Genomic DNA, 13,509 nt, shown 5'->3' with positions numbered 1-13,509 from the left:
ACACAGCCAAGGGGAGAGAGAGGAGAGAGATGAGTGATACCTACACAGCCAAGGGGAGAGAGAGGAGAGATCCCTACACAGCCATTGGGAGAGAGAGAATAGATACCTGCACAGCCAATGTGATTGTATTTATAGATCGATGAGATGACTGAACAAAGGCAAAGTGCAAAGTTATGGTCATAGACAAAACAACCACATCAAATAAAAATCTACATTGATCAAATAACATGGAAAACAACCACTTTTTGTGCAGTATTAATCTATAGGCAGGCACAGCAAGGCACAAGGCAATAGTGATGGGTTCTCCTGTGGTTATATTTCTATGGCCAGGCAGAACAGAGGCAATAGTGGTGTGTTTGTTGTGTGTGAGAGAGCGAGAGAGCGAGTCCAATTCAGTAAACACCTCCGAGGAGCAGTGCCTAGGTAGGTGCATATTGTATTAAGTGTGTTTATAACTGTAATTTATGAAGTAAATTAAGATTTTCGCTACAGAGGTTTCTCCTGGGAAAATATTTCATTATGTTTGATAATGACCCAATAAACACACATCCATGAGCACAACCACAAACACCTGTACACACACAGACATGCCCTCACACACAAGCGTGCACATGCACACACACATCGGCCCATCAGATATTTCCCATAAATCCTACAGTAAATGTAGTGAGGACTGTGTGCAACATATTAGCTGTGGTACAGTGAGCAACGCTAAACAAGCCTCCAGGCTAGAGCTGAGCCCACCCCTCTAACAAGTAGGCTGACCAGATAAGACCTCATATAACAGGGGCGCGAGATAGCCATTCAGAGAACAATATGTTTTCACAGGTGCCAGGCCACATTACAATAGAAATCTAGATAGCTGGACAGCCAGTGGCTACAGCTGCGTAAGAGTTGAAGCTTAGAGCCTGCTCCAAGCTCTGTCTGATGTGAAAGCTTGCTGAGAATATCACTGCATTGGATCATAATGGAAGGTTTAAAATATATATATATAGATACAATACCAGTCAAAAGTTTGAACACGCCTACTCATTCAAGGGTTTTTCTTATTTATTTTTTTCTTATTTTCTACATTGTAGAATACTAGTGAAGACATCAAGACTATGAAATAAGACATGGAATCATGTAGTAACCAAAAAAAAGATTATTCAAAGTATCCACCCTTTGCCTTGATGACAGCTTTACGCACTCTTGGAATTCTCTCAATGCCAAGCATGTGCAAAGCTGATTCCATATGTCTTATTTCATAGTTTTGATGTCTTCACTATTATTCTACAATGTAGGTTTAAGGGAAGGTTACTCGTGACTCCCAAACTCAACATTTTTAACAAACTACCTCCCAGTTTGAAGTTAGCCCCTAGCCAGATTACTCACAACATTTTGCAATGAGTAGCTAGGTTTACATCCAATTGGCAACAGATTTTCATGCGAATATTCAAAAACATGTATAAAGAAAAAATTCCCATTTTCCAACCAGTGGTGTTTCCACCAAACTGACTTGTTGCTGATAAAAATCAGTGCGTGATGACATAGTGCACACAAAATGTACTTTTTTCTTACGTTTTCATGTACAAAATAAAAATCTAATGTTCAATGTGTTTCCATCTCATTTTCAACTCTAGCGATAGATTTGTCACAAAAACTGTTGCAGGTACAGTGCAGGTAGGCTCTGTTGGTAGGTTAGGCATGATGAGATTATTATGGCAGTCAAGCATTGATCATCATGTTACCAGAATAAGACACTCAATATTTATTGGAAAGGAGCATCAAGCTCATACCATGCACTTTCACCACCCTATGAAGTTCATCATAACATCTGTATCCGAATAAACTACATGGTTTCCTGAGTCGTAGTGGGAGGACCAAAACACCCTATCACCGCATTACTCCAAATTTACTTTGATATGATAGTAAACTAGACACTCTAATGTACTTGTCATCTTGCTCAGTTGTGCACCGGGACCTATAACGCCTCTTTCTAGTCTGGTTAGAGACAGTTGCGCTGTTCTGTGAAGGGAGTAGTACACAGTGAATAGCCTGGAATAGCCTTAATTTCTCAGAACAAGAATAGACTGACGAGTTTCAGAAGAAAGTTATTTGTTTCTGGCCATTTTGAGCCAGTAATCAAACCCACAAATGTTGATGCTCCAGATACTCAACTAGTCTAAAGAAGGCCAGTTTAAATGCTTCTTTAATCAGGACAACAGTTTTCAGCTGTGCTAACATAATTGCAAAAGGGTTTTCTAATGATCAATTAGCCTTTTAAAATGATAAACTTGGATTAGCTAACACAACGTGCCATTGGAACACAGGAGTGATGGCTGCTGAAAGTTGGCCTCTGTACACCTATGTAGATATTCCATTAAAAATCAGCTGTTTACAGCTACAATAGTCATTTACTACATTAACAATGTCTATACTGTATTTCTGATCAATTTATGTTATTTTAATCAACAAAAATTGTGCTTTTCTTTCTAAAACAAGGGCATTTCTAAGTGACCCCAAACTTTTGAACGGTAGTGTATATATACATCTAGATGGTTGTAATCTGGGTACCTTGATAGCATCATGAAAAATAGATGCCTTTATCAGGCAGCAACAGAGACAGTTTAGTTGTAGTCTGGTTATTTAACATCTTCTCAACCAAAAAAAACCAACACATTACAACGAGAATTTAACATCATTATAGCCTCATATAGCCTCAAAGATGCGCCGGAGGGGATGGCTACAGTCTTATCGGCTTTTAATCAACCATGCTATTCAGTTTTTTTTTCTGGTTTTTTCGTAACTTGTTTTGTACATAACGTTGCTGCTACCGTCTCTTATGACCGAAAATAGCTTCTGGACATCAGAACTGTGTTTTACTCACCTCATATTCGATGGAGAGGACTGTTTTGCTAGCACAGACTGGATTATGTTCCGGAATTCTTCTGATGGCATTGATGAGTACACCACATCAGTCACTGGCTTTATCAATAAGTGCATCGAGGATGTCGTCCTCACTGTGACTGTATGTACATACCCCAACCAGAAGCCATGGATTACAGGCAGAGCTGCCACTTTCAAAGAGCTGGACTCAAATCCGGAAGTTTATAAGAAATCCTGTTATGCCCGTTGACGAACCATCAAACAGGTAAAGTGTCAGGACTAAGATCGAATCGTACTACACCGGCTTTGACGCTCGTCGGATGTGGCAAGGCTTGAAACTATTACAGACTACAAAGGGAGGCACAGCCGAGAGCTGCCCAGTGACACGAGCCTACCAGACAAGCTAAACTTCTATGCTCCCTTCGAGGCAAGTAACACTGAAACATGCATGAGAGCATCAGCTGTTCCGAATGACTGCGTGATCACGCTCTCCGCAGCCAATATTAGTAACACCATGCACAGACCGGACCCGCGCACGTGCTATAGTGCTCAAACTGATTTTGTCCCCCCACACCAAATGAGATCACGACACGCATGTTCAAATATCAAAACAAACACAACCAATTATATTAATTTGGGGACAGGTCGATAAACATTAAACATTTATGGAAAATTTAGCTAGCTAGCTTGCAGTTGCTAGCTAATTTGTCCTATTTAGCTAGGTTTCTGTTGCTAGTTAATTTGTCCTGGGATATAAATGTTGAGTTGTTATTTTACCTGAAATGCACAAGGTCCTCTACTTCGACAAATAATCCACACATAAAACAATTTCTAGCCATCTCTCCTCCTTCCAGTCTTTTTCTTCTTTGGACTTTATATGGCGATTGGCATCTAACTTAGTACTCATAGTATTACCATGACGACCGACTGACCTCAGTTCATCTTTTCAGCTTCTATAAACCAATGAGGAAATGGGAGAGGCAGGACTTGCATTGCATTCAGCGTCACAAATAGAACTTCTATTTTAGCGCATGGCAACGCAGACGCTCGTTGGAGCGCACGAGCAGTGTGGGTGCAATGATTGAATAACATGTATGTGTACATTTAGTCAGCATGTGAGACCTTTAAACAGGTCAACATTCACAAGGCTGCAGGACCAGATGGATTACCAGGGTATGTACTCCGATCATGCGCTGACCAACTGGAAAGTGTCTTCACTGACATTTTCAAACTCTCGCTGTCTGAGTCTGTAATACCAAAATGTTTCAAGCAGATCACCATAGTCCCTGTGCCCAAAAACACTAAGGTAACCTGCCTAAATGACTACCGACCCATAGCACTCACATCTCTAGCCATGAAATTCTTTGAAAGGCTGGTCATGGCTCACATCAACACCATTATCCCAGAAACCCTAGACCCACTCCAATTTGCACACCGCACCAACAGATCCACAGATGATGCAATCTCTATTGCACTCCACACTGCCCTTTCACACCCGGACAAAAGGAACACCTATGTGAGAATACTATTAATTGACTACAGCTCATCGTTCAACACTATAGTACCCTCAAAGCTCATCACTAAGCTAAGGACCCTGGGACTAAACACCTCCAACTGCAACTGGATCCTGGACTTCCTGACGGGCCTCCCCCAGATGGTAAGGGTAGGTAACAACACATCCGCCACGCTGATCCTCAACACGGGGGTCTCTCAGGGGTGCGTTCCCAGTCCCCTCCTGTACTCCCTGTTCACTCATGACTGCATGGCCAGGCACGAGTCCAACACCATCATTAAGTTTGCTGATGACACAACAGTGGTAAAGTCACATTTTGTGACCCATGCCAGGTGGTTGCGGTGGCATAGTCTCAGAGGCCTGAATATCATGGGAACGGGTGATGAATGAATAACTGGGGAGAAATAAAGGTAGAGAATGAAATAGAGGTAGATGAGGAAAGTAAAAAGCTGTGAAGAGGGGACGAGAATTAAAAGATGGTGAGATGGAGGGATGAGAGATGGAGAGAGGGAGAGATGGAGAGATGGAGAGAGTGAGAGATGGTGGGATGGAGAGAGTGAGAGATGGAGGGATGCAGAGATGGAGGGATAGGGAGATGGAGAGATGGAGGGATGCAGGGATGGAGAGATGGAGATGCAGGGATGGAGAGATGGAGGTAGAGTGAGGAAAAGGTGAGGTGGATGAAGCAAGAGATCTAAAGGAAGGTACCATTCCTGTTGAGGAGCCTAAACCGACCTAAAAACTGCACAGTGATTAGATGAGATAAAAGAGGGGAAAGAGAGGGAGACAGACAGGAGAGAAAGGAGAAGCAGGATGACAGACAGGACTAACAGCACAGCGTTTCCACAAAGAGGAAGCAGGGGGGTTAGAGTGTAGTGTAGTGTAGTGTAGTGTAGTGTAGTGTAGTGTAGTGTAGTGTAGTGTATATGCGCGCGTGTGTGCGAGGGGTGCATGCATGTGCATATTGATGTTCACATTTAAGTGAGTATGTGAGTGTGGGTATGATATTGTTAAGATTAAAAAAACATCTGCGTGACCTATGTATTCTACATACCTCATTACACTATGAGTGAGATGACAACACACACACACTGTAAAAAAAAACGGGTGTCAACTAAACAATTCAGGGAAAACCAGGACTCCAATGTACTATCCTTTATGGTCAAGGTGACTGTTTTCTATTGACTTTGATCTCTGGGTGTGTTAAGTTACGCTTTCTGTGTGTTAGAATAAAGAACACTGTTTGAGAAGGTTGCTTGGGTGAAGGATTTAGATCAAGAAAGCATTATTTACAATATCACAATGGAGCAGTTACAGTATACACATTAAATACACGTTCATGCAGTATACACAAAGGCATGCCTCTCAGTAAGTACACAGACAGTGTACACATTAAATACACGTTCATGCAGTATACACAAAGGCATGCCTCTCAGTAAGTACACAGACAGTGTACACATTAAATACACGTTCATGCAGTATACACAAAGGCATGCCTCTCATTAAGTACACAGACAGTGTACACATTAAATACACGTTCATGCAGTATACACAAAGGCATGCCTCTCATTAAGTGCACAGACAGTGTACACATGTGCTCTCTTAAATACATAGACCCCCACACACTTTCACTCATGGAAAATATGCACTGACAGCATTCTAAGGTGACAGGTAGCCTAGCGTTAGTAGTGTTGGGCCAGTAACCCGAAAGGTTACAGGTTTGAATACCTGAGCCGAGAAGTGGAAAGATCTGTTACGGTGCCCTTGAGCAAGGCACTTCACCCTAATGTGCTCCAGTGGAGTTGTACTACTCTGACTGACCCTGTATAACAACACATTTCAATACACCTATCATGCTACTATGACTGACCCTGAATATCAACACATTTCACTACACCTATCACACTACTATGACTGACCCTGAATATCAACACATTTCACTACACCTATCATGCTACTATGACTGACCCTGAATATCAACACATTTCACTACACCTATCACACTACTATGACTGACCCTGAATATCAACACATTTCACTACACCTATCACACTACTATGACTGACCCTGAATATCAACACATTTCACTACACCTATCATGCTACTATGACTGACCCTGAATATCAACACATTTCACTACACCTATCACACTACTATGACTGACCCTGAATATCAACACATTTCACTACACCTATCATGCTACTATGACTGACCCTGAATATCAACACATTTCACTACACCTATCACACTACTATGACTGACCCTGAATATCAACACATTTCACTACACCTATCACACTACTATGACTGACCCTGAATATCAACACATTTCACTACACCTACCCAGTGTATGTGACAATAAAACCTTTTTTATATATTTTTTTTCCTGCTTCAATCTGCAAACCGGCATCTCTGACAACCCAATATAAGCCCCTTGGTCTTTAAAGCCGCTCATAAAGATAAGCAATCTCACACACAACTCCCACACCGGCTGTAAAGCACTTCCTAACACACACACACGCACACAACTCACACACACAAACAGATTTCTCTCCCATTCATTTCCCCCATGGTTGTGATAAGTTTGCACACCCGAGTAGAAAGGAAGAGAAACACAAACGAGTCTAAACAAGCAGAAACCAGTAACTCACCAGTAACTCATCAATAACTCATCAATAACTCACCAGTAACTCACCAGTAACTCATCAATAACTCACCAGTAACTCACCAGTAACTCACCAGTAACTCACCAGTAACTCCACTGCATGTATTCCTCACCAGTAACTCACCAGTAACTCACCAGTAACTCACCAGTAACTCACCAGTTACTCACAAGTAACTCACCAGTAACTCCACTGCATGTATTCCTTATATCGCTCCTTTACACCTGTCCTCTGATAATCTGTTGTCCCTTTTCCTACTCTCCTGGGACCATTCCTCCTCTCCCTCTGTCGTGGGCTGTTTGGGTAGAAGTGAAATGATGCTGGGAATATCCTTCAGAATACTGAACAGAGGAGTCACACACCATCTCTATCTTTCTTCTTTTTCACTCTATCTCTCTTCCTTTTCATATGCTTCTTCCTCTTCTTTCCTATGCTCTGTTTGTTCCATTCTTACATCGCTCCATTTTTTCCCCCTTTATTTCTTTCACATCTCTCTTTCACTGCTGCTCGGTGTTCTCAGTTCCTCCTTTCCCTTGCATCATCAGTAAGGACTCCATCTGTCCCTCTCCTCTTCTCTCTCTCCCTCTTTCTCTCTCTCTCCCTCCCTGCTGTGCCCTCTGTTTCACTCTCTTCTCCTCAGAGTCATCTCCTCAACTATAAGCCTACTCATTTCCCAGCCTGAGCACAGTGGCTTTGCAGGTGACTGTCAGCATGTATGTGTATGTGTGTGTGTGAGTCTGAAAGTGTATGTCAGAGTGTGTGCGCAGGCGCATGTGTAAGAGAGAACAGGAGGGAGAGCAGGAGTCAGAGACAGTGAATAAACAGGCAGTTATCCTCTTAGATGCACCATTCAGTTTGCTCCCTCTGTCTCCCGCTCTCTTTCTCTCGCTCCTTCTCTTTCTGTCTCCCCCGCTCTGTCTTTTTCTCGCTCCCTCTCTTTATGTCTCCCTCCCTCACTCTGTCTTTCTCTCGCTCCCTCTCTCCCTTTCTGACCTTTCTGTCCCTCTCAGTGTCACCGCGCAAGTCCTGTATCCTTGTCAGCGGAGAGAGACCGAGAGAGAGCGAGAGAAAGAGAATGAGAGGGAGGGAGCGAGAGAAAGAGAATGAGAGGGAGGGATAGAGAGGGAGGGGGGAGGGAGGGAGAGCGAGAGAGGGCAGAGTGAGAGATGGGGGAGAGTAGGAGATAGGAGAAGGTGGGGCTTGTGTCTCTGTCTAATTAAAAAACAGAGTATGTACAGCTGCAGAGAGAGGGAGCGAGGAAGAGGGAGAAAGAGGGAGAAAGAGAGATATAATTGAATTGAAATTGAATTGATTGAGAGAGAGAGAGAGAGAGAGAGAGAGAGGAAGAAAGAGTGGGATGGAGAGAGAGGGACCTTAAATTGAATTGAGAGAGAGAGAGAGAGAGAGAGAGAGAGAGAGAGAGAGAGAGAGAGAGAGAGAGAGAGAGAGAGAGAGAGAGAGAGAGAGAGAGAGAGAGAGAGAGAAACCCTGGCATGTGAGGTGGGAAAAGGAAGGGGGTATGACACGACACCAAGGTTGGCTGTGTAGGGCTGGAAGAAGGGCAGAGAGGGGAAGCAGAGAAGGAAAGAGAGAGGATAAGAGATATGAAGAGAGGTTGAATTCTGCAGATGTATTTTACACATAATATGAACAGAAGCAGCACAACCAGAGAATCGTGATGAGGGGAACAATGGAATGCATATGAGTAAAGCATACACCGTATTCGATGTCCAATTCTAGAATCCTATTCATAGCCACACACAGTTGAAATAGAAGGTTAAACTGCTGTTCTGTATGGATACAGTATATCTACCGAATAAAGATATTCCAAATCACCTTGATGTTGATTAAAAAAAAACGTATAAGCAGTTTTATCCAAGTGATGATTCATAGATTCATTTGGCCTTGGCTGCAATTTATGCTGAGGTCTTTGCGCATGTGTGTGTGTGTGTGTGTGTGTGTGTGTGTGTGTGTGTGTGTGTGTGTGTGTAACTATGTCTGTGCAAGTCTGTGTATTTCTTTGTGTGTGTGTGTGTGTGTGTGTGGCTGCGCTGCGCTGCCACACATATTTTCACATTCCCTGCGTGTGTGTTTATGTGAAAATTAAGCAGTGTGCTGTGATGTCACGCCACTGTAGATAAATCTAATATGTTGTTTTATTCTGTCACGCTCAGGGTGTTGCTCTTTCTCTCTGTTTTACATGTAATAGAGTATGCTATTTTCTGATCACAGTCTGTTGACTAGAACCAATTGATTCAAGCAATTTTCTTCTTGTATTGTTACAACTGTATCATTATTCCTACAGTACTTGTCATCCACCTAGTGTTGTAGAGCTTGCTGGGTGAGGGGATGCAGAGATAAGGTAAATGCCTGGGGGGTGGAGGGTAGACAGATCTCATCCCATTTGATTCTCTCTCGCTCTCTTTCCAGCAAGGACAATGAATAACATGATAGGATATGATGAATAAGGAAGCTTCAAAGTGTCATTGGTGGAGATGGCGAGAGGATGACAGCCACTTAAACTTAATTAACATGAAGCTCCTGGAACTCATACTCGGTGGATTTGGGCCAGTTATTATGTAAAAACAAGCCGTGACTGCAGTCACGTCCCTTAATTAATCAAATACATCTAAAAGTGTGAACAGGGTGCTTATACGTGCAATAGAACCATGGCGTGGTGTCGATCCACGATCCCTCTCTGAGCCAATAGGCGTCCGTCCTCTAGGGGCGAGGCCGGGAACTGTAATTATTATTTATCACACTAATCCAAGCGGGCTCGGCGGGGCAGCCAATCAGATTCTGTTTTCACAGGGTCCACGGGAGCCAACGAAAGAACACAACTAGTTTTATTGGCGTTCATTAATCAAGCCAGCCATGTCTGGCCGGCTACAAGAGCAAATTTTATGCAGAAGCCTTTAGTGCCGACTCAGATCAAGTCATCAATCATCTCCTAATGCAGTCTTGTAGAATTGGGGACATTGTCTAATGGGATGATCTAACCGTAGCCATTACCTGAAAAGGTTTTATTTTTTCGCTATCTGCAAACGTAAAACATGATGGATGAGTACCACGGATGGTCATTTGCTGGTCTCTTAAGAGCGTGTCATCCCAGAATGCACATATTCTTCCACGAGACAGAGACGGAACATTGTCCTAGAGATCTTAAGCCCCTTTGATGAATGGCTAACTTCTGGGTTTCTGTGTCAGGGCAGAATGGGAGGTCAGATGAGATGAGAAACAAAGTGAATCAATGGAAGGGAGGAGAAAATGGGTAAAGGAATAGATTGTGAAAGCCAATATCATAGACCTAGTCTTAACACCAGGGTTTTAGGGGCCTGAGGTTTTGGCCAGAGACTGAGAGAAAAACACCTTTATGGGATATGGACTTATCCCTTATCCCAGATGTTAGCTGTATAGGGCATTCTTTGAATATGAAAACTTCCTCACTTCTCTGTTTGAACCAATTCAAATTGCATTAGGTTGCTCATCAACTTTGGAATACTAATGCAGTAGTAAAAGTGTCTGAATATTAGTGCAGTTTAACATAGGCCCAGTTAGGTGTGAAAGCTGGACAAAGCTCTAGTGTAGTGTAGGCCTTGCAGTGATATGGTACATAGTCATCATTGAGAGCTGTAACAGCCAGGTGGCAGTGTTGTCTGTGAGAAGGACAACCAATAGTATGACCAACACAAAGCAACATCAACAACAACTGAAGTGGTGTATAATAGCCTACATAATCAATATTTAATAATCTTCTTACTGCAGGCCCATTGATTAGAGATGACAACAATTGATTCATAATTGTTGTAATGATAGGCTTCACTGGGCAGTTGTTTTTCAGAATGCCCTAGAGAAAAAAGCGATCACAGATTCGTTCAATCCAAAGCCTCTATGTGAAGAATACGATCACTAGTTATGTTTCCATTAACTTGTCTTGTGATTTTTTGCAAACAAATAAAGACAATTGCCTGCTAAGGTGCATTTCCAGTTAACTATCTTGCGTCGATAAAAACAGCTGGACGTAACAATGTCACGCCTACAAAAAAAAAAAACTACAGAGTTGAATAAAAATTAGGTGGTTGAAGGGTTTCCATTACCCATGTAGGCAAAATACACATTCATAAATTGTTGACAGCCTGTGTGCCCTCCCACCTATTTTAGAGATGGGAAACGGGCCAATAAACCATGGGGGAAGCTTGCGGGATTCCACCCGGAGGGGCAGATCCCGGATGGATAGCCATACCTTCTGCACAAGACAATACCGGGGAGCCGGAGTCCGATGGCCATCTGCTTGCCGCTGATACCTGGAGGTGGTCTTGAGAATTGGTAACCGGGTTCTCCTCCAGGTACGAAGACAGCGGCGGACAAACATTTGGGCAGAAGGTACGCCAACGTCTTCCTCTTGCTCGAGGAAGAGAGGGGGCTGATACCCCAGGGAACATTCAAAGGGCGATAGGCCCATGGCAGAGCAGGGAAGGGTGTTGCGGTTGGCGGAGACCAGGCAGCGCAGAGTTGTCTCAAGGTCCTGGTTGGAGGACAGGCTGAGGGTGCAGAAAGCCTTCCAGAACCGAGACGAGAACTGAGGGCCCAGGTCAGAGACCATGTCCATGGGCAGTCCATGGATCCGGAACACGTGCTGCATCATGAGCTAGGCAGTCTTCTTGGCCGAGGGTAGTTTGGGGAGGGGAATGAAGTGGGCGGCCTTGGAAAACCGGTCGACCACCGTCAGAATGGCAGTGTTGCCCTCAGACGGGGGGAGATTCGCGACAAAATCATCTAGGGATATGTGGGACCATGAACGGTGATGGACAGGCAGAGCTTGCAGAAAGCCAGCCGGAGCTTGCAGAGTAGCCTTGTTCTGAGCACACACTGTGGAAGAGACAACATTGCATCCGGATGCGAGACAGTGCATCCGGCTTGACATTCTTGGATCCCGGTCGATAGGAGAGGGAAAAGTTGAACTGTGTGAACAGTAGGGCTTGCCGGATGTGGCAGGTTTTGCAAATCATTATACACTACAAAAGGAAGCACAGCCGAGAGCTTCCCAGTGACACGAGCCTACCAGACCAGCTAAACTACTTCTATGCTCGCTTCGAGACAAGTAACACTGAAACATGTATGATAGCACCAGCTGTTCTGGAAGACTGTATGATCACACTTTCCGCAGCCAATGTGGGTAAGGCCTTTAAACAGGTCAACATTCACAAGGCTGTAGGGCAAGACAGATTACCAGGATGTGTACTGCGAGCATGTGCTGACTACTGACACGTAGAACACACATCTGTAGCCATGAAGTGCTTTGAAAGGCTGGTCATGGCTCACATCAACACCATTATCCAAGAGACCCTAGACCCACTCCAATTTGCATACCGCCCTATAAAGATTCAAGATGATGCAATCTCGATTGCACTCAACACAGCCCTTCAACACCTGGACAAAAGGAACACCTATCTGAGAAAACGATTCATTGACTACAGCTCAGCGTTCAACACCATATTACCCTCAAAGCTCATCAATAGGCTAAGGAGCCTGGGACTATACACCTCCAACTGCAACTGGATCCTGGACTTCCTGACGGGCCTCCCCAGATGGTAAGGGTAGGTAACAACACATCCGCCACGCTGATCCTCAACACAGGGGCCCCTCAGGGGTGTGTTCTCTGTCCCCTCCTGTACTCCCTGTTCACTCATGACTGCACGGCCAGGCACGAGTCCAATACCATCATTAAGTTTACAGATGACACAACAGTGGTAGGCCGACAACGACGAGACCTCCTACAGGGAGGAGGTCAGAGACCTGGCTGTGTGGTGCCAGGACAACAACGTCTCCCTCAATGTGATCAAGACAAAGGAGATGATTGTGGACTACAGGAAAAAGGGGACCGAGCACGCTCTCATTCTAGGGGCTCCACGGGGCTGCAGTGGAGCACATTGAGAGCTTCAAGTTCCTTGGTGTCCACATCACCAACAAACTAACATGGTTCAAGCACACCAAGACAGTCATGAAGACGGCACGACAAAACCTATTCCCCCTCAGGAGACTGAAAAGATTTGGCATGGGTCCTCAGATCCTCAAAAGGTTCTACAGTTCTATAGCTGCACCATTGAGAATATCCTGACTGGTTGCATGGCAATTGCTCAGCCTCCAACCACAAGGCACTACAGAGGGTAGTGTGAACGGCCCAATACATCACTGGGGCCAAGCTTCCTGCCATCCAGGACCTCTATACCAGGCAGTGTCAGAGGAAGGCCCTAAAAATGGTCAAAGACTCCAGCCACACAAGTCATAGACTGTTCTCTCTGCTGCCAAATGGCAAGCGGTACCGGACCGCCAAGTCTAGGTCCAAGGGGCTTATAAACAGCTTCTAACCCCAAGCCATAAGACTCCTGATCACCTAATCAAATGGCTACCCAGGCTATTTGCATTGCCCCCCCCCCCCCCCTCTTTTACACTGCTGCTACTCTCT

At 44.3% G+C, this 13,509-nt stretch overlaps 1 protein-coding gene across 1 annotated transcript in view; it reads right to left on the bottom strand.

Moving 5' to 3' along the window:
• LOC110537038 (uncharacterized) overlaps positions 1 to 8,199 on the bottom strand; it is a 55,157-nt gene extending 46,958 nt beyond the window's left edge. Inside the window, exon 1 of the mRNA XM_090191791.1 lies at positions 7,225 to 8,199. The gene's annotated coding sequence lies outside the window, so the exon portion shown is untranslated. The remainder of the gene's footprint in view (positions 1 to 7,224) is intronic.
• Positions 8,200 to 13,509: the final 5,310 nt, after the last annotated feature.

Source organism: Oncorhynchus mykiss, chromosome 12 (genome assembly GCF_057628025.1).
Source record: "Oncorhynchus mykiss isolate SJ-2025 chromosome 12, ASM5762802v1, whole genome shotgun sequence".
Taxonomy (NCBI): domain Eukaryota; kingdom Metazoa; phylum Chordata; class Actinopteri; order Salmoniformes; family Salmonidae; genus Oncorhynchus; species Oncorhynchus mykiss.
Note: the sequence above shows the minus strand (reverse complement) of the source record. Positions and strands in the feature narration are given on the sequence as shown.